The sequence below is a fragment of the Bactrocera neohumeralis genome, chromosome 5, assembly GCF_024586455.1.
Source record: "Bactrocera neohumeralis isolate Rockhampton chromosome 5, APGP_CSIRO_Bneo_wtdbg2-racon-allhic-juicebox.fasta_v2, whole genome shotgun sequence".
NCBI classification, from domain to species: Eukaryota; Metazoa; Arthropoda; class Insecta; order Diptera; family Tephritidae; genus Bactrocera; species Bactrocera neohumeralis.
Window position 1 is genome coordinate 66,713,079 of NC_065922.1, and position 26,793 is coordinate 66,739,871.

At 36.4% G+C, this 26,793-nt stretch overlaps 1 long non-coding RNA gene across 1 annotated transcript in view; it reads left to right on the forward strand.

The window, feature by feature from the left end:
• LOC126760493 (uncharacterized) overlaps positions 1 to 26,793 on the forward strand; it is a 101,267-nt gene that overhangs the window by 13,134 nt on the left and 61,340 nt on the right. Inside the window, exon 2 of the long non-coding RNA XR_007667206.1 lies at positions 21,282 to 21,352. This is a non-coding gene — a long non-coding RNA (uncharacterized LOC126760493). The remainder of the gene's footprint in view (positions 1 to 21,281; positions 21,353 to 26,793) is intronic.

Sequence of the window (26,793 nt, forward strand, 5' to 3'; positions counted from 1 at the left end):
ACTACCCCAAAGTAATTCTGTGTCGCAAGCGTTCCAAAACCTGAGTTTTTGTCTACGGTTCATTGCTTCAAACATCTCCTGAAAGAGCTGAATGGTCTAGAGTAGCTTAAGAGAAGTGTATTCCTAGCTGCCCTCGAACGAGTCAACTCGTCTGCGTTTTCTGTTTCTTCTATTCCCATGACTGAATAAACTGATGATATTCCTTCTGAGAGTCTTTTTATTGCCTGCTTGACTGGCCACTTGAAAATTTATGGCCTTGCTAGAGTTAGAGCAGAAGCCTACTTAGCACTTTCTGCTATGCCAACAATTTTGGCCTGAAAGACTGACTTGTAGTTATGGATCTTTGAAGATACTTTCCGCGAGTGGATTACTACAGCAAAAGCTCATTCCTGTTTCTTTTTCTGCCTGTGAACCATCGGTGAAATATGTAGATTTCGATGTTGAAACTGTCGTTGACAAAGCCATTGTCCATTCTTCTCTATTGTGGAATGGGAACGTTGCTTTTAATTCCTCATGGATCTCTTTTATTCGCTGGTATTTGTCATATTGGGGGTAATCTTCAGAGCCTTTGTTATACTTTACCCGATCAGAAAGCAGATATATCGAAATGTCTGACTACGCTTGCTATTTAAAATCAGAAACCAAGAATTTGAAAAATGATTTCTAAGGACTAAATCAAGTGTGCTGACAGAGTCCGTTGTGTTTTATGTGAATACCTGCCTACGAAGTACTCAAATTCACAGTGCTTTCTATTGCTAGAAGCACGTAGATCAATACAATGCGTTGATCAGCGCCCCAAAGCATAAGTGCATTCCTCAAACACTCATACCCTGGAGAGCAAAGCATGAGTGCATGCACCTGCACCTATACTTTGGTTCCAATTGGTAGGGTGGGACTCTCTAGCTGCCTTGGTCGGGTTTGAGGCCGACCTAAAACCTCTGCCGTACTCTGGGTTCGGCACCCGACCGTAATGCGACTCCACATTCGACAAATGCCCTGTCTGCATTTAGGTTTAAAGCACAGCCACCACGAATCTCCACAAAGGGCCAAACCCAATGAGCAGATTTGAGTTACCTCTAAGGGCTAACTGCTCCCCGTAGTACCAGACTTAAGTCTTTGGTATGACTATGTCGCTTGAGAATGTACCGACAATGCCTTATATTAATTATAATATGAAGCTTAGAATGGCAATTCAAGCTGAATATTATAGCAGTTTTCTGACTTTAGACCCTGCTGATATTCAAACCTAGACCTTTAAATATCAGACATAGTGCATGTGGATTTTAGTCGCCTCTTACGACAGGCATGCCTTACCACGGGTATATTCGGTTTCCCCCCGAACCCAAAGGAGGGTCCACTGTTGACAGTCATAACTTCGAAGTCGTAGATAATTTCGTCTTCTTGGAATCATCATTAACACCAACAACAACGTCAGTCTCGAATTCCAACGCAGAAAGACTCCTGTCAACAGGTGCTACTTTGGACTGAGTAGGCCATTGAGAACTTCGAACGATCCTCACTTACTACTGGGTATATGAGAGAGGACATCATTCACTGCCTGGTTTATGAGAAAGGCAACATTTTTTTAATAACCATTAACCATATTCGAGGAATGTCTAAATTTCTTAAGGTTTTCCGCACCTTTTGCTTCACAACTCCAAATGTGAAAAGCAAGAAAGCAGGTAATAACAATCTCAATATGTGAAGCAGTTGAGAGTCTAAGCTAGCGCCTAATTGAAAAACACTGCTCAACAAGAAGCAAGCACTAGAAGAGTGAGAACTTGTGTTTACATAAGAACATCAAAGGCCTGTAAGTAGCAAGCGTCAAACGCATCGAATGGGAAAAAATCTAAGATTTATAACAACAAATCTACAAGCATTTTTTCCTGCTTACTGTAACAACAAACCGCCATCAAGTCAAGCATGTTGAAATCTACGCGCTTTGGGAGTTTTTAATATTAATTATAGGCAACGCTAAAGTGTAGAAAATCATTTAAGGATGTTTCGGGGTGGGGTGGGTGCCAGTCTCACGCCGAAGACGCGAGAGCAGCGTGTAAATCAAGGAGCGGACGTGTCATAAATTCAGCTTGGAGTGCCAGTATATGTGTAAAAGAAGTGGTAGAAGAAGCTGAAGTAGCAGAAATATAAGAAATGAAAAAATTAAAAAGAAAAAAGTATATGCTTACTTAAAGCGCCGTTAGAGAGTTGCAGGGTGGCGGTGGAGCGCGCGCGTTTATTGTCATTAACGCATTTGATAATTAAAAATTGTAATTTTTTACTTTCGCAACGCGCTTTGGGAGCATAGAAAAATATTAAATTACGCCGAAAGCAATGAGCGTGTTGTGTGGATAAGAAACCGACAAAATTTATCACTTCCTGCAGCAGAAGTGTGAGCGGCGGTGCGCTTAAGTTTGGACAGGCATTAATTTATGAGCATTGATGAGCAAATTTCAGGCATAAATATATGTTTTTTGTAAATAAAGCACAATTTTCGGCTGAAATTTAAAAATCGTTGCCTACATTATAGCGCCGCAGCCACATGGACACACGCGCCATTAAATTTTTCACCAATATTGCCACACCCACCGCTGGCTGTAGATAGACACTCAAGCGTATGCCAATAAAAATGACTTATGTATCAATTTCCTGGCAGCTTTTTACCCACACCTCCCAGCCTGGTGTCTGTATTGAATGCCGCCAACAAGTATGCAAACAAATTTTCAATTTTATTTTTATTACTTACCCGCTTCTTTGTGCGCATATCAAATATTTACAATTATTTCCGTGCAAATGAACCATTCTTTGATAAATGCAAATAAATTCCAACATAAAATCCACATTGAAAGTGTGTAGCCAAGGTGAAAATTGTGCACCGCCAAGGCAAGACAGGCATACACTCAGGCGCAGCATTAAAATTTTATTTTAATGTCATCGAGCGCTGATTTACTACACCAAAAACTGCACGTAGCGCCAATGAAGACGCGCAACTTTTCGGCGTTGCCGGCTGTGGTGTGAGCTGATAACCAGGAAGTGCGTCTGTGGCGCGCGCGCTCAAAAGTATGCAAGACTTACTACGCTTGTGCTGCTGGCGCAACAAAATATAATTTTAATAAATTTTATTGCCTTCGAAAGGTAATAACGGCATGGTGGTATGGCCCGCAAGGTGGGCCGACGGTTGCTTGGCTGGCATTTTGCCATGCCGTCGTTACCTTGTCGAATCGAAGGCGCTTTCGCAACAAAGCAACCGCCGCCGCTGCAAGCGGAAATGTGCGCATTGTTGTTGTGCTATGCGTTCGTCATGCAATAACAATTTCGAATGGTAAATTAGACAGCAACAAAAATGCGTAGCAAAAAAGTCGCAATTTCGCCAAAAACCGGCAAGTGAAAGTTGTTGTAAATTGAGCAACGCTCGACGTGTGTGCGAAATGCAAATGCACAATCGAAATGATAATTTGGCATTTTTTGTGTGGCTGCTGGCGCATGACTGACTGCGTCTGCCGGCGTGGTGGCGCTGGCGGGGGTTAAGGAGGTAAGACAAAATGTTGGAGCGTATTTTCGCTTGCGCGTTAATGGCATTGCTGATGGTAATGGTGATGTTGGCTGAAACCGAACCTTAATTACCGGCAATTACTTATATTTGTTATTGCTGTGGCAACGTGTTGTAAGGTGGGGTGCAATTGAGTATGGTGAGTAAGTAGCCGAGTAATTGAGACAGTTCAATGCGGTTGTATTTATTGTAGTATTTCTTCAATATATGGATTTTTGGAAGTTGGAGCGATATTGAAGTATATTGTAGTCTGTAACAAGAAATGGTTTAGTGAACAATTGTCGCTTTGGTTACATAAATTTTGGCTGATCGGCTTTTCATCGAACTTTCGCTCAAATATTGGATTTTAATTTTGATGTGATATGGCTTACAGCACTTTATTCAGCTATCATTATCTTGAAAATATATCAATCTTTTCTTTTCTTCTTTAAGAATTCAGCGCTTTATTCAGTTTTATTCTTATAAGTGTTGCATGCCTGAAAGAACTCAAATGGAGTTCTAGTTTTAGTCTTACTTAATTCCACCTTAAGACTTCTGTCCTTCATTCAGCGATATTCAGCTATTGTTTTCTTAAGTTGAATAAGTTTTCAATGTCGAAATGCTTAAGACTCTGTTTTTGTCTAATTTCGTAAGTAATGAGTACTGTACTGACTATTTTTCCTTAAAAGTCCTGTCAGCTATCGGTAATAATTGTTCGATAAGAACTATTATGTAAGTGTTAGGATACGAGGGCTGCTATATTTATTTCTGGCCTAATAATGTAAATAGGAATATTTATCAACGAAAATGGTTTTTTTTTTTTTTTTTTTTTTTTTTTTTTTATTTTTTGTCGATTGCTGTTTTTGTTTCGGGCTTATACGCATAGATCCATGATTCGTCACCTGTGACGATCTTATAAACGTCTTTTGAAGCACCGCGATCGTATTTTTTCAGCATTTCTTTACACCAATCCACACGAGCCTTTTTTTGAGCAATTGTCAAATTGTGCGGTATCCAACGAGAACAAACCTTTTTTACGGCCAGATGTTCATGCAATATCGAATGTATGCTGGTGGGAGAAATGCATAGGCATGCCTCTATCTGAAGGTATGTTACATGACGGTCTTGCATTATCAGTTCACGTACGGCATCGATGTTTTCTGGCACAACGGCTGTTTTTGGACGACCTTCACGGAATTCGTCTTTGAGCGAGCGTCGGCCACGATTGAATTCGTTGTACCAGTTTTTCACAGTGCTATAGGGCTATAGGATGGTGCTTCATAGCCATACAAAGATTTTAGTTCATCGATGCACTCTTGTCGTGATAATCCACGTCGAAAGTTGTGAAAAATGATCGCACGAAAACGTTCACGAGTTAATTCCATTTTTTGGCCGAGATGATTTTTTTAATTCCCTGTAAATAAAGCATTTCACGATTAAATGACAAAACGTTCTGAGTGATGTTATGCTAAAAAATGTCAAACTTTCCAATGGAAATGTCAGATTGCACCTGGCAACACTTAGTGTTGCCTAGGCCAGAAATATATATAGCAGCCCTCGTACTAGGTTTTTTTACTCAATCAGTATTAGAGAATGTCGTTTTGTAAGTGAAATGAATGAAGTGTAGAACAATAATGCTTTGGGTAGACATACAGCACGCATCAGTAATTTTTTCTATAACTAAGTCGGGCTCTCTTTCGTTTCCATACTTATAACCGCTTGTCGTAGAATAGCCAAACTAAGTTATTTTTACTTTAGCTGCACATATTAAATAGTCGAGAGAAAGAAATTGAAGGCGAAATGGACTTGCAGTAGTCTTCTGCTCCAGAAAATTTAAAATAGGTAAAATTGGGTCGTAAGGTTGATGTAAAGTCGATGTATCTCACTTGGACAGATATTCGTCCTTTTCCTTACTCATAACCTCCTAAAAGTAGTTGCCCATATCCAGATCGACGAAGCGTTTTCAGCTTCTTCTTCTTCTTAATTGGCGTAGACACCGCTTACGCGATTATAGCCGAATTAACAACAGCGCGCCAGTCGTTTCTTCTTTTCGCTATGTGGCGCCAATTGGATATTCCGTTTTCAGCTTACCATCAATTTATTAAGGTGGTTAATATCATTCTCAGTCACTTTGTTGGGTTCACCAAAGGTGTGTCTACAGAGATATTTTAAACCCAGTCTGCCAAAAGCCGGGAATTAGATTTAACAAGATGATTCCACCACGCCTTTTTCCTTACAGCTTTGACCAAAAGCTGCAATGATTTGATAGCGTCCTTAGTGCAAGTTTTTAAAGGTTTCAAGGTGAGATATTGGTTTCCTCTGATTAAATGTTGCATGGTTTTCATTATCACACTATATGGAGATCTTTAAACATTAACGTGACTTAAAAAAGAAAACTTATATCCTTTTGACTACTCAAATACTGCTGGAGCTCTACTTTTATATAGTGTTCATTTCATGAGGCCTTAAAACCATGTGGAACCCGTGTTGGACTAATCCAGTCTTAGACAAACAAAAAACACTCAAACGCTTTAAGTCTTTCAATATGTTCTAATGTATTTGACCAACAAGTGAGCACGATTGATGAGATACTCTAGAGTAAGTTTCTGCTAAAATATTACAGACGAGGGAGCATTTAATTCTACGAATCTTATGATATTAATATAGTTGTACAAACGAAAACGGTTCGGCTATTTTGAACAGCTGTTAACGGAGAACGATGGTGGCAGCTAATAACTACGGTTGCAATGAACTTTAGACATGCACTTATCGCCATCAACAGTGGAGCCATCAACACTTTCATCGACTTCCTTCCAGCGACAGACGTCCTTGGAGTTAAGCCACCACCCATAGCATACGGAGAGCTCTAGCTGCCCCGAGAATCTAGAATTACCCTTCCGCAAATTCGCTCTGAATACTGTAGCAGGTTAAACTTCTACTTATCCGAAATCGATTTCGATATACTAAATATTTGTATAGTGTGTAATGAGTCTCCGCATGACTCTAACTACCTTTTCTCGTGCCCTGCAAACGCCACTCATCCAACGCCTCTCTCCCTATGGTTGGGCACCGTCGAAATAGCATCTTCCCTTAAACTATGGTTACCTGATTCCGATGACAACCTAAGCGGGGTCTAGGTATCCGCTAAAAACAACAACAACAACGTGGTGGACTTGCCTAAATAGCGTGATTCGAGTCTTCAACTGACTCGGTCCATTTTAGGAACTTTAGCTAAAACTTTTTCATGACAGAAATTAGCATATTCGGAATTTAGATCACGACTATTACGTAAGATAAGCATTTTTTTTCTAAAATTACAGTTTCTTGCATTGCCGGGACTTGAACTGACGACTTAACGAGTGTTAGTCGTATACCAAATGTGTTGATCTCTGAAAATCGACAACATTCCTAAAAAAGTATCTTCCTTAGAAAAAAGGAGGGTATACATACACTTCGTTAGCACAGCAGCTGGTCTGTATAGTTCAGCTCGCTTACTTTGGGCTCAAAGCTAGTCAGTGCAGGGGCGCACTAGCAGTAGCATTAAGCTCCATCCATATTAAATTTATCTGCTTGTAAGAAAAGGCCACCTTAACCAAATTCCACCATGATGAGAACGAGCAGGGTTTACCGGGTCTTCGTGTATTCTGGCGCTGGATTTATGGGCCTCGCGCGAGCTCAGGAAGCGTTGGTTAGCAATCAGCACTTGTGGGGTTGTGAAAGTTTTCTGGGTCAGAATGAAAAGTAAAAGGTTCATTGAACTGCTAGCTCTTAGCAAAATTCCCATAGTCGCAAAGATAGATGGTCTAGCTGTATACTGTTCCACGATGATGCTAAATATTTTGGAGGACGTAACTTGTCAATATTGCTCTGAGCAAGATGAGGCGGAGAGTCGATGCACTTTCTCAGTAAATATCTGGCACCCTATAGACATTTTGTTGATTTGCGACGATCCTTTTGAAGTGAACGTATTAGTTCTGAACATCCTAATGGTTAGGTGTCTCCAGCTGTCCAAGTGAAATTATTCAAGGCCTCACGAAAAATCAGCATATTTACCCATCCTTACCCAACCTAGGAAAAGACCATCCCTGGAAACTTCATTGTTGTTGCTATTTCTATTACATCAGAAATCTTTAAACTTCCTTGAGAAACTATTGAAACTTTTCATATAAAAATCACATTTGACAGCCAAGAAAATTGGTATTGGAATAATTAATTTTAGGTTTGAGCCGAAATTCTCTATGTGTGTGTGTTCACATAACACCTTTTCGAATTTGTGTGTAAATTGTGTGCGCTACGAAGGTGTGAAGTGCAGCAAGTGTGAAAAGTACCATCGAACAGCAAAGATTTTCACACCTCACAGCACACATATACATATGTATATACATATATATAGTATATATACAAACATATAGACTCGCTGGTCGTCTTGTTGTTTGTTTTGTATCGGAGAATTTGTAGTTCCTGTTGTTGTTGTTGTTGTGGCATTTTATGGCGGTCTGTTAGTGGTGTTAGTTGTGGCATAAATTGATGTGTACATGCCCATACGCCTAAAAGTATGCACGACAAATTAAACTTAACCTATACAAACAAGACAAGTTTGGCAAGTTCGCGCACATACACACATACATCTTCATATATATGTATGTGTGCCGTCCATATTGCGTGTGAGTGTACACGTTCAAACTTAATTTAAGGTTCAATACAACGTAAACCACAAAAACTTGTGCACACGCAAGGAAATGTTTGAACACCGAAAACTGTAGCATACTTCTGTGCGCTAAGGCGTTTCAGACAAACATATATAACTTTGCCACGCTCATATAAGGTCTGCGTGTGGGGCACATATAAAATCTTGTGGTTTATTAGATTTTAATAATTCACAGGCGGAAACACACGCAGCTATACATACACAGGCACACATATATATGTATACTCGTATAAATATACAACTATACTAAAAGCGCTTCAAACACAAACACATACACAATATTTGTGCGCGCAAACTTCAAAGTTACTGCTCGTCTTTTATCAACCGTTAGCAGTCAGCGAAGCTGCATGCATGAGAAAACAACAACAATAACAACAAGCATTAGAAAGGTGTAGCAGATAGAAAAAGGGCAACACAGCAGCACATATAAGATATAACACCTTCGGGAGCGTTTGTTTTGCTAACAAACTTAAAGGTTATGTGCAGCGAATTGAGTTAAAATCAAATCGCTAAAAGGAAAGTCGCAAGCTTTACATTCATGTGTGTGTGTGTGCATGTTTGCGTTGTGAAAAACGTCACTAAAGGGAATTGATTTGAGTTAGTACGCCGGTAAGCGTGTGGCAAGTGAAAAATTCAAGCAAATTTTGGAAAATGCGAAAAAAAAATTGGAAAATTGCTGGCAAGGTGGAAAGCAACAAAGCTGAGCTTCAAAGAAAAGCTGTGGAAGGGGAGAGAAACTTTGTATTTATTACATACATTTAAGGTTATGGTAAAACATTTTTTAGTTCGCTTTTTTTTATAAATTTTTACACGCTTTTATATGTTGTAAATCGTCAAAAAGTTTTGCACATATAACGGTGATAGGAATATATATCTCGAGTTGAAAGGAACTACAAAACGAATTGATTTGGGTGAGCGATAGTGTTATTAGCACTTTCGAAAAAGAAAAAATCTTAACTTCGGCTGCACCGAAGCTAATATACCCTTCACACGTGCATTACACACAGGTGCTATAGTAATCCGATCTGAACAATTTTTTCGGAGATTATATTATTACCTTAAGCAGTAATCCATGTCAAATTTCGTGAAGATACAACGGCAAATGCGAATGTTTTTCATACAAGCCCTTGATTCCGATCGTTTGGCTTGTATGGCCTCTATATGCTATAGTGAGCCGATCTGAACAATTTCTTCGGATATTACATTGTTGCCTTAGAAAATAATCTGTGCCAAATTTCGTGAATATATCTTGTCAAATGCAAAAGTTTTCCATACAAGAACTTGATTCCGATCGTTCAGTTTGTATGGCAGCTGTATGTTATAGTGGTCCGATATCGACAGTTCCGACAAATGAGCAGCTTCTTGAAGAGAAAATGACGTTTGCAAAACTTTAAAACGATATCTTAAAAACTGAGGGACTAGTTCGTTGTTGCCTCGCTACGCCTAATTGTGCGCAACGCTATTGACTTAGAAACTTTTGGTAATATGTTAATATGCTAAAACTGTTCATTGACACCGAAATCTGCGCGCAAAGAAGCACTTTACAGCAAAAAGTAAATAAAAATCTGCAGTTTATTAAAGTAGTGCGGCATGCAATGCAAATAAATTCATGCGAGTAACACATATTTATAGGCGCACAAAGTTATCAAAGTACAAAACGGTTGGCAGTTGAATGAGCAAACAGTTGAAACAGCAAATGATATTCGAAACGCAGCAGTACGCTGCCGCAAACAGTCGTGAAGACAGTATTTTCAAATATGTAGCATACATTTGGGAGCGGGGAGGTGCAACAACGCGTGGGCGCGCCACAAACAGCTACCACTTTTGACGTTTATTGTTTGCCTGTCAATATTTGTTTGAAGTGTTTGATTTGCTTTTAGGCGCCACACGAACACGCCACACAATACAGTGAGTATGTGGAATTTTGCAAAATTTCCAAAATTCAAAATTGGCTTGCTAAGCATTTCTATTTGCGTCGCTGCTACAGCCAACTAGCAACATATTACTACTCTAAGCCGCAAATTAGAAAAGTTTCTAGTGGCAAAACGTAAACAAAAATCTAGTGAGCCGAAAAACGAGCGCAAAAAACACACCAAAAAATATTAAGCACTAAAAAACATTCGAAAAAAAGGCATTTAAATCCTAAAATCGGCAAAGTAAACCGAAAATCTGCAAAAATGTAGCATACCATTGAGCGCGCACACAAACAAGTCAAACAATTTGCGAGCCGCACAAAAGTATGCAACTCATTCGTGCATATAAATTTAAGTGAATTGTAAATATTGATATTGGTGAATGAAATGTATGGAGGCATTGAATTTGTAGACTGCTTTCAGGCGTGCTATGCAATGTAAACTGATTTCGCGCGATCTATGGGGCAAGACAATTGTAAGAATCACGAAATGGCTTGAAATGGGGAGAATTTAAAAACATTAATATATTTCTGAGAAGATTTCGCTTGAACATTTGCGCCCTATGCCAATAAGGAAGCATATTGTCAAGAAAACCCCGCTGGGTCTAATTTCGCTGTTTGTTTTGTATTAACTGATTATTGTTTTCTTGTATTTACAATGGCATTCGCACTCACCTCAGTTTCCAGTTGACGCTATTATTTTATGCTGTCATCCCTGCAATAACCTAAGTGAAAAATTCAATTTGTCCTTTGTTTGCGCGTTGAGCGCACTTCAATGACCGCTGTTTGCACATTTTCTCTAACTACAAAATATTTGGAGTTATGCAGAAAATTATAAAAGCAAATAAGCTCGAGTTAGGGTGAACTTACTTCGAAAAATAATAGTGCTTTAAAATATTAATTTCTTTCTGTCTATCTTTATCTCATCTTTATCTTTATTTTTATTTTTATTTTTATCCTTATCTTTATCTTTATCTTTATCTTTATCTTTATCTTTATCTTTATCTTTATCTCTATCTTTATCTTTATCTTTATCTTTATCTTTATCTTTATCTTTATCTTTATCTTTATCTTTATCTTTATCTTTATCTTTATCTTTATCTTTATCTTTATCTTTATCTTTATCTTTATCTTTATCTTTATCTTTATATTTATATTTATCTTTATCTTTATCTTTATCTTTATCTTTATCTTTATCTTTATCTTTATCTTTATCTTTATCTTTATCTTTATCTTTATCTTTATCTTTATCTTTATCTTTATCTTTATCTTTATCTTTATCTTTATCTTTATCTTTATCTTTATCTTTATCTTTATCTTTATCTTTATCTTTATCTTTATCTTTATCTTTATCTTTATCTTTATCTTTATCTTTATCTTTATCTTTATCTTTATCTTTATCTTTATCTTTATCTTTATCTTTATCTTTATCTTTATCTTTATCTTTATCTTTATCTTTATCTTTATCTTTATCTTGTCTTTATCTTTATCTTTATCTTTATCTTCATCTTTATCTTTATCTTTATCTTTATCTTTTCTTTATCTTTATCTCTTTATCTTTATCTTTATCTTTATCTTTATCTTTATCTTTATCTTTAAATTTATGTTTTTCTTTATATTTATCCTCATTCATATCCTTTCCTTAGCTCTTCGTTTTCTTTTCCTTATTTTTATCTTTTTCGTTTTTTCAACCTCCTCATCTAACATATGTATGTATGTATATAGTAGTATTTGAAATCGAGACGCGAGTTCTATCTTGAAAGACCATTATTGTCAATCTCTAACTTTCTCATTATGCAAAGCAAGTATGCGTTGAGTCAAAAATTTCTGAAAGAAAAATAAATAAAGAAATTCGTACGCTCATTCTTAAATGCATAGTTCTCTCACTCTCTGAGTTTACTTCGGAGATTTTTCGAGTGCTTTTGATTTGAAATTCAAACTCATCGCGACCAGTCATCTTTGCAATAAGTCAGCCAAGCGTCTCCCACAACACTAGTAAAATCTAAGCAACAATGCAATATGTTTATTTATAATTCCGTGCGTACCTTAGGAGGTGTTCGTGGCATCGTGACTCTGCCACAGGTATGAGGAGTGTGGTTCATATTTTAATAATGTTTATTTTTCGTTAAAAATCGCATTGCGTATAAAAATAATATGCCCGCTTTTCCATACGGACAATTTATATTGGCAGAATTGCCATTTTGGGGGAGCTGCCGACTCATGCTTTAGAAATTAGTCTGTACAAAATGAGGGTTTACACTTTGGAACGAAATAGTTAGTGAATTCTTATGGGATATACATAAATATATTGACGACAAGACGATTAGTGGAAAGATTTGTAAATCTTTTCGAGCTAAGTAACAAAGGAGTTAGAGAGAGTGCGGTTACTACTAATTCCAATTACGTAGCCTTAATGTAATTCAAAGCTCTAGCTTGTTAAAAAGATTTATTAATTCAGAACTGGTCATAATAAGTACAATATATCGCTGTATGAACAGCTTAGATATGCGGGAAGATTTCCTACATAAATGTATATCGACAAAGTTTGTTGATAGTTCTTTCTCAACTAGCAATGGATATTTGAGTTATAAAAAAATTATCAAAACTATAGCGTTTTCTAAGGCTCTTCTTCGAGCTTTTAATTTTATCAAAAGTGAGAGCTGTTTAGTTTTTTGAAAGCTTATAAAGAATGTATGAATTGTAAAACATGACTACTTTTTCTTTTCTGAAAGCTTCTAAAGATCTTATAAATATATCAAAGAACCGAACGTTTTTTCTTTTCTGAATGCTATCAAACACTATAGCGTTTTTTTAAAGCTCTTCAGGAGCTTTTAATTTTATTAAGCTGCAAGCGTACAAATAGCATATAAATTGTAAAACGCCACTGCTTTTTATTTTCCGAAAAGATTAACGATTCTTTAAATATTTTATAAATGTACCAAAGATGCGAGTTTTTTTTTTATTTTCTGAAAGCTTTCAAAGACCACATAAATAAAAAAGCTTTTTTATTTGCTATTCGTTTTTAATATTTTTATCAATTATCTGAAACCAGTCTTTTTTGTATTATGGAAGCTTTTAAGGCTTTTAGAGTAAATTTTTTATTTCCCATTTCTGTATTCTTTTAAGAATTTTATTAAGTTATGAAACGGCTAAGCCTTTTGTTACCTGGAAGCTTTTAAAGATCTAATAAATACATAAAAGACCCCTGCTTTTTTCTTTTCTGAAAGCTTTCGAAAACTATATAAATTGTCAAAAGCTTTCTTTATGTTTATTCTTTTCTGAAAGCTTTCGAAGACTATATAAATTGTCAAAAGCTTTCTTATATGCTGGTAATTTTTAATGATTTTATAAATATATCAAATGCCAAACTTTTTGTGCTATGGAAGCTTTCTTATATACTGGTAATTTTTAATGATTTTATACAAAATATCAAATAGCAAACTTTTTGTTTTAGGGAAGCTTTTAAGGCTCTTGTATCAATAAATAGTTTATTTTCCATTTTTGAGATCTTCTAAAGATTTTATTAAGTTATCAAATCTCAAAGCTTTTTGTTGCTTGGGGACTTTTTAAGATTTTATAACCTATCAATAGCTAGAAAGTTAAACTAACTCCTTCTTTTTCGCTCTGAAGATCTGAAATTTTTCTCTCTCCTTCTGAAAATATCCCCTCTCTCTCTGTAACAATTTAAACTAACTCTTTTTTTCTCTCCCCGAAGCGCTAAACTTTATCCCTCTCTTTCTGAAAATACCGCTCTCTCTTCGTCTCTCTCTCGCCTTCTCTGTAATCTTAAAGTGAGGGTTTGTGTGTGAATTGAATACTTTTTTCTATCTTTCTCTGGCCAATCTTAATTATTTTATTATGCAACCATAAATATTAATGAAAAAATCTTTTATAAAAGCGAAAATTATTTTAGACAACATTAATGGTTGCATTTCGTTTTGAAATTAATTCTAAAGTTCGAAAAAATTTTAAAAGTTACCGATTTATGAGATATACAACTCAGGAGAACACATCCAGTCTTCATCCAAATACATATTTTTAGTGCAATAAACTGTAGAGAGTCTTTGCTTGGCCTTTAAGTGGATGAGATTCAATAATATCCGAATGTCTGCTACTACTAGAATAGACTTATATGTAGTCATGGGGATGCTTTAATTTTGAAAAGAATACCAAATCAATGATATATGTAATCGACTTATATAGTGTTGCCGCCTCTTTAAAAAAATTGTCAAGCATGAGCTTTTAGCCAATTTTAAACTCAATTAAGGTCTTCTCATTCGATCTTCTAAGTTTATCATTACCCGCTTTCACAAAAACTTCACCCTTCTCTCTTATCTGCACTTCTGCACGTTCGCTGAAGCATTTGAAGTATTTCTTGTTAATTTTTCACACATTTCCCGAGAAACTTCGCCGATTGAGTTTGTGTTTAAAAATGTTTAAACTTCTTTTTACCGATTACAAATAAGCTGTCAATTAGGCGTGTCGACGTGCCAACGAGCTAGAAACACCTGCTGCATGCCAATGGCAAACAGCGGCATATGCTACATGCCACATGCTACATGCCACGCACAAGGTGTGCCGGGCTGTGAACGCTTGACTGGATTGGCAAAGTTTTTGCGGCTTTTTCAATATTTTATGAGACCAAAGGCACAAATGCACAATAAAAAGAACAAAAACAACAAGCGATATAATGAAAAGAAAGCATACAAAGCAATACAACAGGTTTTTGCGTTGCTTACACACACACACACACACACACGCAGGTAAAGCTGAAATCTTAAGGTGTAATAAACGAGTTTGCAAGCGGAAGTGCGGCAGGAAGTTAAAAGTGAGCGCATATAAGCGTTACGTATGGGCGCTGGCAGGCCAGGAAGCAATCTAAAGTTAAGTGCCAACTTCGTGGTGTGCGTTGCAAGCATGTGGGTGTGTGTGCGTGGTAGATGTGGCTTAATAATAGAAGTTGCTTGCGTATTTATTGTCGTATTTGTTATTGGATTCTAACATGTTGTAAGTGTTGGTGGTTTTCGTTGTTTTTATTTTTGTTGTAGTTTTTTTTTGTAATTTTGATTGTTGTTGCATTTTTATCATTTTTTATTGTTTTTGTAACTGTTGCTGTTGTTGATTTCATTGTTGTTGTTCTTGTTTTTATTTTTGTTTTTGTAGCCTTTGTTTTTTTGTTGTTGCTGTTGTTGTTGTTTTTGTAGCCTGTGTTTTTATTTTTGTTGTTGTTGTTGTTTGTTTTGTAATTTTGATTGTTGTTGCATTATTATCATTTTTTATTGTTTTTGCAACTGTTGCTGTTGTTGATTTCATTGTTGTTGTTGTTGCTTTTATTTTTGTTTTTGTAGCCTTTGTTTGTTGTTGCTGTTGTTGTTGTTGTTATTGTCAGTGCTTGCTTATGCGCCATTGAATATTGCAAAACAAACGATTTATTTGCCAAGCAACAGACGCAGCGCCGCTAAGCTTTTCTATTTTCCCTCCAACCCACTAACTGCCCACACATGCTTCCGGCGTAAAACCACACACAGCTTGGCACACACATTCATCAACACACGTTTACAGCAAGTTTTTCTTGCTTTTCACACCTGTTTGTCGTGTTTTCCTCACACCATCTTCGTAATATCAACTACGCCAGAAGGTTACGTATACGCCACGTATGCCCAACCAAACGCCAAAATTGCGGTTTTCCTGTTTCCAATCGCTACCAAGTGTTGCTTCCTAGCCGGCTTTTGTTTGTTCTTGCTATTTATTTACTAAATGAAGAAAGCGTGCTTTGTATGTATGTGTGTCTATGTGTGTGTGTAACTCAATGAGCCAAAATTAAACAATACAAAAGATTAAGTGCAGATTTGCGACTTTATCTGTATGCTGCCATAAATTGGTATTTAAGGGATGCCGCACAAGTGTACAAACATCAATGAAGCAGAGAAGCAGATATAAGCTTATAAATATGCTGCCAATAGTGGCGCTGAACGAAAATACTGGGTATGTGCGTGTATGTGGATATGTGTGTATACATATGTATGAGTGGAAGTAAATCTGTAAATATGTTAATATGTGCATGTGTTTTTGCAAATAAATAGGTGTCTTAAAGTTGTTATACCATTAGTTATAAGCTGATTTGGTTTCGGTATTCTTTTGAGACCTCGGTGGAAAGGGTCCTAGTTATAGTGCTGGTGTAGTTTTTGTTGTTGTAATGTTTAAGATGTTTAGGAAGCGCTTCCTGCCACCGCTTTGAGCCAAAGCGAGGTTATGAAAACTAGTTTGTACACATCTAAAAGACAGTCCACTCATACACGCTGCAAGGAGTAGAACTGGCCGGGACATCCAAAATAGAGTTCGCGCTTTCCAAATCCTTCGCTTCAATATTAGCTGGAAAAAAGCTCATCGAGACAATACTGTCTGCAGTAATAAGCTATATTGCTCTCTCCTTCTCTCTCATTTCTCTATCTCTCTCTCATATGTTTCTTTCTCATATGTATCACCTGTCACCATAAAATTGTGAAGTTAATGGAGTCATGTGTTGAAGTCCATGCAAGTGAGAACAGTTCTCTGAGCGCCATTCACTTGGGAGTGGCCAGAAACGATTCTTTTACATATGGTTCAAGCAGCTCACGACTTCCGGTCTTAGACCAAGTATCCTCTGTGTACCCAAAACACATACATTTGAAGGCGAGCTAAAGCGAGAAGACGAACCATTCTTACCCACGGTTGTGCGCTGGGTTTGGGACCCTTTTTCTCAGACTGACGAAATATATGCGTCTTCCGTGAGAAATTTTCTTTTTATGGATTCAATCGAGTCTTTGTATATTCATTGCAGTTTTTTGAGTTTACAGATCCTGTTAAAGTGAGTTCTGTCTCGAAAGAAATTCACAGACTCACTTTTCAGGCATTTAGTTTATCCAAGACTTCAACCTAATATAGTGACGAGAGGCACTACTGATATACTGAAGTCTATTTGACACATTTCGGGTACAAATAACTGTCGCTTTGGGTTCAGTAAATAGTTGACAGGAAGAAGGAATTGAAAGGAATTAATGAAGTCTGCTAATACTTTGTCTAGAGCTTTTATGAAAAGAACAGAGAAGTAAAAGTTAAAAATATAGAACCAAGCTGAGAAAACTTAAGGTGAGATCTCTAATGGAAACTATTATTTCAAAAATTAAGCAGCTTGAGTCTGTAATGTTCTAAGTTAGCTTGAGTAAAGTTCAAAAAAACTATATCTATAGATTTGGCTAAGCGAAATTTCTGTAAAAGTACTAAAATATTAACGATTAAGTTTTATTTTTGCAAAATACGGTACAAAAGAAACACTCGACTCACACAATTTGACAATCTCCTTATGTCATCGCTGCCGCCAGCAAATACTTTTGTGCTCGTAAAACTTTTATGTACTCATTTTTTTGGCGGAAACTCTTAAACTTCCTTTTGTTTACCACAATTACTACAAGATATGTGCTCACATCAAAATTATACGTATGTATGTGTGTATCCACAGTAGCCAGACATAGTCAAACTTCTTCTAAGATAATCACTTTGTACAAAAATAACAGCAAATCCATATAAAAGTTTTACCTTTGCACATATACTAACACACAAACTAGCAGCTATGGTTGTGTGTGCTTATATTTTGTGTATGAGTGTAGTTTACACATGTACTAATGCATAAGTAAGTGATGTGTTGCCGTTGTTCGGCACTTTATTTTATTGTATTAAGCGTGTACATAGATTAATTGCCATTGGTTTTGTTTGGCATATGTTAGCTGGCAATGTCTTGGTTTGGCTTGGAAAGGTAATTAAGTGAATTTAGCGGTTTATGTTGTTTGTGCAGGTTAGTCTATGTATATATACATATATATGAATATATATAAGTATATATCATGCTACATGTCGATGTTACTTCATTTGATACATTAGCTTACATTGAAAAATCATATGAGGTATAGACAAATTGCTCTCAAGGCCTTCACTTGTTGAACCACAAGCACTCACAAAATAGCTTAGAGTAAAAAAAAATCATCTTTACGTGCTTTCTCAATAGATCGCAGACCTTTGTGCCGCCCGTTTGATTGAATATCGTGTATTGTTTTTTCAATTCGCTTTTCTCCAAGGTTTGACGAATTGAAGACAACTAAAACAAGAAAAAACGTTAACTTTGGCTGCACCGAAGCTAATATACCCTTCACAGGTGCATTTCTTTTAGTAACTATGTGTTCAGTTTATATGGAAGCTATATGCTATAGTTAACCGATCTGAACAATTTCTTCGGAGATTACATTCTTGCCCTAGAAAACAATCTGTACCAAATTTTGTGAATATAAATTGTCAAATGAAAAAGTTTTCCATACAAGAACTTTTTTCCGATCGTTCAGTTTGTATGACAGCTATATGTTATAGTGGTCCGATATCGACAGTTCCGATAAATGAGCAGCTTCTTGAAGAGAAAAGGACGTTGGCAAAATTTCAAAACGATATCTTAAAAACTGAGGGAGTAGTTCGTATATATACAGACAGACGGACATGGTTAAATCGACTCAGCTCAACATACTGATCATTTATATATATACTTTATAGGGTCTCTGACGCTTTCTTCTGGGTGTTACAAACTTCGTGATAAACTTAATATACCCTGTTCAGGGTATAAATATTTAATTATATATGAAGTACTCATGGTAAAAATTAGTCCCAACTGAAGGTTTTTTTTTGCGGGTGAGTGGGTGGAAAGTGCCTTCGTCACAGTAACGGTATGTGGCGGTCAATAAAATTCCTCTCTAAGGAACCGTCGCGCATCCTTGAACACCTTCACATTACTTCATGGTTTCATTTTTCTTATGAAACCTGCGTTCAGGTTCCACTTTTTGCTGTGTAGAAAAATTACTACGATTTTCTGTGTGTGTGCTTCATATTTCAGTGATGCGTTTACACATGTCTAATGCATAAGTAAATGATGTCTTCCGTGTTCGTCACTTTACTGGCATAACAGTGTACATAGATTAATACGACTTTTTGTCTTTGCTGGAGGTACTTTTTAAAGAGCCCGTAACCCGATAACAGCTGAGTTGTCGAGGTTAGTCTATGTATATATACATATATATGAATATATATAAGTATATATCATGCTACATGTCGATGTTACTTCATTTGATACATTAGCTTACATTGAAAAATCATATGCGGTATACCATCATTCTCCCACTTCGTTGTCATGTTATAATTTTATCTTTTTTTATTTGTTCTATTGCGCTCTTGTAATTTTCGTGGCTGCAGTGCGGTGCACTTTGTCCACTACCTTTTGCCGGTTCTCCTTTTAAAGCATATCTCTTTCCTTGGCCATTAATCTGCTAGATAGGGGGTTATTTTTGCAGTCTGTTATTCTTGAGTCCAGTCTTACGCCTAGGTTGCTTAATGTTTTTTATGTCCTAAGAATATCCGTAATCCTTTGTATACTTATTTCGAGGAGTATGTGTTAGCAGTAGTAGCTCTGATTTGTTTCGTAGCGAGCTGGAGATTGTGTGAGTCTAGCCGACTAGAGGCCGTAGTTGTTGGTTGCGCCCGTATCAAGACCTGGTTAAGCTTTCTTATCGCTTCTTCTGTGTCTAGTGTTGTAATCATTGCTGCAATGTCGCCGGCGTAGCGAGTTTTAGTATGACGTCGTAGCTGATTTCCCACAAGTCTGGGCCTAGACTGGATCCTTGTGGTCCCAACTGAAGTTACTTATTCTCCAAGAAAACGGAAAAATAGTTTTCCTTTTCTATCTCTTTCTCTCTCTCTCTGTCTCTCTGACCCACTGTAACACTTTTAACCCTTGAGTTGAATGGGATCGCGCCATTTTTACGCAAGTTTCTTTTCCAAGCTATCGAAGATAGACTTCATAGTAATTATTATTCTGTGAATAAAAGGAGTGTTGGCTTATATAAAAGTAGCCCCAAGTGCAATCAGATGGTCAAGCATTCATCTACCACTTTTTCACTCTATTCTTAATTTGGAGAGATAATATATTAAAATATATATTAAAATTTTTATAAGAAATTAATTTTAGTCTACGATGGTTCAAATAATACTTGACTTAAGAATTCTTCACTCTCGTGCTAGATTAACTTAGGTCGATAACTTACCGATTCTCTTACTCTTTTGCCTTTCGTTTGCTCTGGAAATCTTCTATTGTGCAAGTCCTCCGAATACAACCCTGTGAATGTTATAAACAAACAACATTATTGAGAGCCGTTAGGTGCTTAAGCAGTCAGTGATTCGAAAGTACTTCTACATTCAATGCGAAATCAAATAAAAGATCAAACAGCCGATTTTAATTGTGTGCTTGAAGTGTGAAGAAAGAAACGTAAAAAGAACAATTATAAAACGCTGTATTTATCGTTATGGTATCAAAAGTTGTATGCGCCAATGCCTTCCCATGCACTTGAGTTGGTATTCAAAAAGCAATGTTTGAGCTACGTGGCATATTTTTAGGCGGATAATGTTGGTTTTCGAACATAAAGTGACGGAGAGCAGTTTGAGTGTAATTCTGTTGGTGAAAGGAAACCGATTTAATCTCATTTACACGATTTCATATCATTTGACATAAATATCAACTTTTTTACTGAATAGACTAGTAATAAGAGAACTATAGCTATAACTAACTATATTTTTATTTATAAATGATTGAGCTTATATTTAAATATGTATGAGCTAATACAAAAAAAAAAAATTAAATAAAATTAATAAATACAAAATTCTTCATATAAAACTTATATTCTTCATCTAACTCCATCATATGCTAAGTTTCTAACGACAGGTAATGATTGTATAGCATACACAAAGGCGTTCACAGCCATACAAAATAGTTTTGGTATAAGTTGTGCAGCTTAAAAGTGCTAGCAAGCACTTCACATATTTTTAGCCGTCTCTATGCTGCTTTGTAGCAAAGTATCGCGAAAAATAATGCGTCTGCGGTTAGTAAATACGCTGCAAGGCAATAATTTTCATACCAGCTCATATGTGTTTCAGCAAATAAATAATACAGGCGATGAAATAAATTTCATTGGAGTGCGGGCATTAAGACAGTGGCGCTTGCAAGTGTAGAAAAAATGTGTGTTTGTCTTGCTTTTCATTAAAAAAATAATAATTTTTATTTTTTTCAGGTTTCAATATGGAAATAATTGTTGCTCTTGTGAAAGATATAAGTGTTTCAAAAGCGTTTGCTTCAAAAATCGTAAGTAGTTTTGAATTATTTGTTAATAACTTAACTACCAATTTATTGGGGGTTAAAGCATAATTTTATATAAGTTGCCTTAACATATTTTACGACAAAAACAAGAAAAGATTAAGAAAGAGCGTGTAAAAAATTTCAAATCGATATCTCATAAACTGTGAGACTAGTCCGACGGATAGTTGGGTAGATAGGCTGGTTTGGCTAAATCGACTTAGTTTACCACGCTGATCATTTACACATACATATATACTTTATAGGCTTTTGAGTGTAAAAAAAATTGAATAGCTTCTGGGCGCTGCGCTACTACTACTACTAAAAAATTTCAGAAATTAAGAGCTGACAAAGTGGGGGGTCTCTAAAAATTTCCACGTGACCATACCCATGATTTCAAGTTATCTGAAACCAAAAAAAAAGATTATTAATCTAGAATAATGTCGCAATGGCCGGAACTACGGAAAAGTGGGAAAACATTTTTTTCACAAAATGGCGACTGCCTGAAAAAAAAGTTTTTTTGAATCACTTTTTCTGACTATTTCGAATTTTTTAAAAATAATAAAAATAAAAATTTGGGGATGGGGCTAGTTCCAACCATAGACAAGCCTATAAAGAAGGCTCTATAAAAATTGCAAGTTATCGTTCCGAAAAAGTCAGTTTTGAGAAAAACGCGTTTCAAGTTTAGGAGACAATTCTAGTGAACACGGACGCCACGTCACAAAATAGGCTGTATCTCCGAAAATAAGTCGAATTTTGAAAAATCTTTCCAAGGTCATATTTTTGAAAGTCTAAACTTTCAAGATATGCAAAAAAAAAATCGATATTTTCAAAATCCTAGACAAGAATACCCCCTTAAACAAATTTTTAGAAAGAACAAATGATTTTTACCTGGCACCATACATAATCAGGCTCGAGGCTTATATATCGTTTTCATCGTGACTGTTTTTTGCTAGTTAATTTCCTCTGACTCTTCTGTCGCTCCTCATTTCCTTTGATAATACTCTTGAAGTGTGAGTCAATTATTACGCAACTGACGTGCGATGTGTATCCACCACTTACTATAATGAACCTTATGAAACTATAAAATTGACTACGCTAAACTGCTAAACTCTGGGCAATATTCAAAAATCTATAAAGGTAATATTCAAAATATGCAAAAAACATTATTTTAATACAGTACCTCACAGTGGTCGAAAAAGGAGCCCTAGCTTTGGAATCAACACATGGAAGACTTTATTACCCTACCTTCATCGAAAAACGGATAAAGAATTCACACTTTTAAATAAATTGTCACTGAGTTTTTGTTGATCTCAATAGCCGAGTTAACAACAGTGCGCCAGTCGTTTCAGTGTATACCTTCCTCTTCCTCTGCTTCCACCGGCGGGTATTGAATCGAAAATCAACCAGACCCATTGCTTCGCTTTCTTAGCCATTCTGGAGAAAGCAGTCTGACGGTGGTACACTCTTATAGAAGATTCTATGTTCTCTATTTAGCACTGGAGCTCGTATTCTTTATGTCGGGGGCGGTTTTAAAATGGCGCATGGTGAAAATCTGGTCGATTGTAGATTTTCCAGGTCTAAAGGACGGTAATAAAGTCTAATCTATTTGCTTACGATGGTCTTCAGTCATATGCGATATTAAGGAGGCTAATCCCACGGTAATTGGCGAAGATTGTGGGATCCCCCTTTTTGTGGATTGTGCAGAACACACTTAGGTTCCAATCGTCGAGGAGTTCTAAACCGATCATAACTTGCATAGAAGCTGTTGCATACACTTGTCAGTTCTTCGCCGCGGTATTTGAATAGCTGAGTTGGTAATCCATCGGCTCCTGTCGTTTCGGCGTTGACAACACTAATTTAACTTTTGCCCCGTCGTTTAGTAGAAGATTCGTTTGATTCAGTAGTAGGTTCTACTTTAATAATATAAAGAACTGTATAATAGCTTTAAGCTATTCTGAGACCTTGTCTAGATATTGTACCCGGGTCAGTTTCGGTAACGTAGACTTTGTAGGAAATATTTCTATACGATTTTACTCTGTCCTTTTTATGTTTTAAAAATGAATTCCGGCATGTGATCGCTATGGCTGGCTCGAATAAATTTAAGCCAAGCTTCTCAATTCACCACTTTCTGCTATAAATTAGGGTGGTATGTCTGCAATAACGCATCAAATATTCTCTTCCCAGGCGTCGATCGCTTCGGGCTTATCTACGTAGATAAGCGAATTCACACAAAATCCCAGAAAAAAGTGCAGCGGTGTTAAAACGACGAGCTTTGAGGCCACGTCAGAATCACAGACCCACGACGCGTGGTAATGCGTTCAACATGTAGAGCCGCTTTGTTGGTGATAAAGGTCATCCACAACAACATGCTTTCATTCACGGACGAAAAAGGCATTAATTATAGCTCTATAGCGTCCACCATCGACTGAAGCAGTATGGCTGACTTCGTTTTTGGCAGAAATATAGACCAATGATTCACTCTGCCCCTAAAGTACATCAAACAGTAACTTTTAGAGGGTGTAACGACGTCTCATCAATAACTTGTGGATTATCAACATTCCACAATTTGGTTAATCGCTTTTCTTGGCAAATCGGGATTGGTGGCCATCTCGTTTTAGGACCATTCTCCGAAGTATGACACGTTTGAAGGACTTGAAGTAAATCATTTATAAAATGGCAAACCAAACTGAATATAAATGAAATAATAGCTGTCCAAAAATATACTTCGAAAAATATTGTCTCATTCTAACCACATGTCTAAAAAAACATCCATTATAATCGATAGTGTAGTGCAACTCTACCAATTGATGGCGTCTTTTGAGTTACAGAACGCAATGACAAACTATACTTTTAGGATGCTATTTAAGCTTCAATCTGCATGCATATCTTATCTTTGGTTCGGTAGAACGGGTCTATAAACCTAAAATGAACTTTCGTCAGTCAAAAATCTTATCTTGTATGCCTAAACCATTCTTGAAGTTTTTACGAAAAATGATTTATGTATTTCGGTCAGTTGAGAGCCTTGGGAGGGTTATGCAAGTATGTGGATATTAAAATTTTCACTTGAGTTTAAGCTTTATAGAAGTTCTCTTCTTTTCTTTCATTTGTTATATTCTTCATTTTTTAAATTGAAATAAATTTTGATGCTTTACCTAGTCTACACCGGTCTGAAGGCCCTTATGCAAGGGCAAGTCCTTAAGGTCTCCAACGTCTATGTTTTTAAGTTTCTTCTATTTTGCTTTTTTATTGCTACCGACTACGGTTGCAAGCAGTCGTGGTGATAAATTCTGTGGCAACTTCTTCGAACTGCCATCGAAGGCTGTACATGCACACATACATACATACACACATACATGACATATATAGATAGGATGGTTTGCCAGACTCCACAAGCCACCTGTCCGCAGCTGTGTCACGTTGCTGATAATAGTAATTTCTTTGTTGTTTTTGTTGTTTTTGTTGCTTTGGTTATTTTTCTTGTTCTTCTATCGTATTTATTTATAAGCGAAGTGCCTTCGACATTCATTTTGTTGTTTTTGCTACTAGCTACTAAGTATATTATCAACGGAAATCGCGCATATGGTGTTGCATTATAATTTTCAAAGAAACACACACACATGCAAGCAGACATAAGCGTGTATATAACTGTGTGGCCTACCGGTATTACTTTCTTTGATTGCTTTATTATTATTATTGGTTGATATTACAAGGAGGGAACATTTTATATATACATATACAAGTAAACAAACATATATATACACACACACATATATATTAACACTAACACACATATAGCAATAAACATGTGTCTTTTCCGCAGACTTATAAGCACTACATCTTCATATCCGGCTGTAGTTGCGAGCGTATGGCTCGTTATCCTGATTATCCTTTTATTTCATTTCTATTACTTTCTGCCTCGTGCCAACAAATATTTTTTCTACAACTTTCTTGCATTAGTCATTGATATACTTTGGCTGTTACACTACTTTCATGCACACCCCAGCCACCTTATAGAAATATTTCCTCGCTTGATGCGCGTTCTATAAGTAATACTGGCTTTTTCTGCTTAACAGTTACAATATGGCAGTGAATATGAGTAATAAGTGGCGGGCGGGCGGTGCGCGCAAAGGTGGCAAATACTACAGAGCGTCGCCGCGCTGCTGACATTCATATAAATCATTTGCTGCTTTTTGTTGTTGATTTATGCGTTTGTGCGGCAGCACACACAAACAGACATAAATATAACGGGAATATGAGCTACAAAGTGAGACGAAAGCAAAAAGTAACGACAGAGAGTGCCGAAGTATGGCAAGTAAACTCCAATAACACTCAGGCGCGCTTTAAGGGGGCGGCGCAGTGCAAACTTCAGTCAAACACACATTTATACAATACAATAACATATTTTTCTTTTGTTGTATTATTGTTTATGCAATTGTATTTGCTTGCAGCAGCATCTTCATTTTTGCCCACTTTCTCCAATTCTTTTTTGCCTTCATTTGGAGCTATTGAAAGTTGTTGCTGAAAGCTGACATAAATCATGGACAAGATTAAGCGCAGAAACACGCCAGTTTACCTCATTGCGTTATCGTCAATATGTTTTGTGTTATAGGCAGTTGCAGGCACATAAACAGACAAATCTATATGCATTACACATACAAACATAGATGTGTAGATTTAATAAGGAAGGCATACTTTTGTTACGGATATGATAATTTAATATCGTAAATACATGAAATGTTGCGGGTAAGCAGAAAGGAGCGTAGTAAGATCGCATGTAGTTTGAGAAAGAAATCTCTAATAGCATTGACAGACGGCAGCGTTAAACCAGATTAATTTTAGGGAGTTTGTGAGATTTTCGTTGGCAACCCTGACACCTGTTTATCAAATTCTCAATATAATATCAATAAAACGTCTATGTTATGATGCAGTTTTAAAAAGAATGTGTTGATATGCTTTTGTAATAAAAAATGGTTTGGTAAAAATTGGTCGGCTAACAACCGTAATGTTTATCTTCTATCAATTTTCATTGAAAATATTATAAAAAGGACAATGAGCTGTTTATGAGAGTTTCAAACTCGCATAGCTGCCGTCTGTCACCTACAAATTTGGATCTGATTAAGTGCGCAGTTAATCCGGATTAACGATGCCGTCTGTCAAGGCTATAACTTGCAGCATAATTTGTACCCAAAGCAATTAGCACTAAAAATAATAGCTTTTATTTATAAAAATATCTTAAAACACAAAAATACCCAAAAACTAAATTTACCCTTTATGGGGTTATATACAGTTAGAGGCGGAGAAAAAACAGATTTTCCAGCACATATATTATGGTACATTTTAACTCTATTTTAACATTAAGTATTAGTAAAAACATTTATTTGGAAAGGAACTACAGCTGAACTCCGAGAACTCCCCTCAAAAAAGACGTTTTGTGGTGACCACTGTAT